The sequence below is a fragment of the Phalangium opilio genome, unplaced genomic scaffold, assembly GCF_054372755.1.
Source record: "Phalangium opilio isolate 3A_F unplaced genomic scaffold, DU_Popi_V2 ptg000487l_1, whole genome shotgun sequence".
Classification (NCBI taxonomy): Eukaryota; Metazoa; Arthropoda; class Arachnida; order Opiliones; family Phalangiidae; genus Phalangium; species Phalangium opilio.
This window is the reverse complement of record NW_028324237.1, coordinates 1,612,139-1,613,585: the sequence shown is the minus strand read 5'-3', so window position 1 is coordinate 1,613,585 and position 1,447 is coordinate 1,612,139.

Here is a 1,447-nt window from a genome sequence, read left to right as displayed (position 1 = left end):
CTTTGGGAAAACTCCAACTCCATAGAAAGCCAAGGGACTCCCTCATTTTTGGTCGGAGTTGGAGTTGGGTAAAATAAATAATTTGGCTTTGGGTGGCTTTGGGAATATTATCTCTGAAATGGAACGGAGTCGGAAGGGAGTGGAAATATTTCGAAAACTTATACGGGAGTCGGTCGGGACTGGATTATTGTTGGATTCAGGTGGCTTTGGCTGGCGTTGGCATTTATAGGATCCAAATGGAGTTGGTGGCATTAAGAGCCAGCCTTATTTTATTCAACTGGAGTTGGGTGGCATTAGTGATATTAGTCAATTTTTCTTCTTTGAATTTCCCACGCGGTTGTTTTGGCGCAAGCGGGATGCATGAAGTTCAACCCCACACAGACGGCACATGACGGTCGCGGCTGGTACAGCCGTCCCTCCGCAAAAAAATCAAAATCATTGCTGTGCGAGAGAAAACGAAACTAAAACTATTTGTTCTTTTTAAGTTAGAGAGTCATAAATTTTTCCGTCGCCTTAGATTAAACGTAAAAAGGAAAACTACAATTATAAACAATGTTCGAGTTTATAATAGAAATAATTGAAAAAATGCAGTGGGATAACGTTGGAAAACCTGCATAATATATAAGTTCATAATATACCACACGGCCGGCTGGGAAACGTTGGGGTAAATATAAATGAACATTGGTTAGGTTAAATGCTTTTGTGTTTGGAGTTAGAAAGTTTGTTGGAGCTCTCATTGGCTTTGGCAGAGATGGGAAAATTCGTCAGATATCTCATTAGTTTGGTCAAGGATTAGAAAACTTGTCGCATATCTCGTTGGCTTTGGCAGGGATTATTAGAAAACTTGTCGGATTTCTCATTGGCTTTGGCAGGGATTGGAAAAATTGCCAAATTTCACATTGGCTTCGGCAGGGATTGGAAATATTATTGAATTTATCAATTGGCTTTGGTAGGGATTGGAATTATTTTTAAATCTGTCAATCGGCTTTGGCAGGGATTGGAAATCGTGTGAAACTTCACTATTGGCTTTGGCAGGGATTCAAAAATGAAATGAACCTTAGTGTGGCGTTAGGGAGGAGTTGAAAATATAACAATGGCGTTAGGGTGGCAGTGGCGTTTGTGAAAATTTTACCATTGGAGTTGGCTGGCTTTGGGAGTGACATTTTTCAGTTTGCAGCCCTCTAGTGGTAAGTATAATCTCCCCGCCAAAATCTCCTGTCTATAGATAGAGGATTGGCGTTAGTGAAACTCATTGTTTATTATTGGGTACGGATCTAGAGTCTTATTTTATTTCGATGGCTTCGTTAGAACAAACTAATTAGTTCTCTTCTTGGCTGGCTTATAAATTCTGCCTACGGATTTTAAAGGTTCCCCTAATTTCCGAGGAAAATCCATTAACTTAATTTTGCCCGCCGGATCAACGCCTACGAGATGTATATAAAGCCTG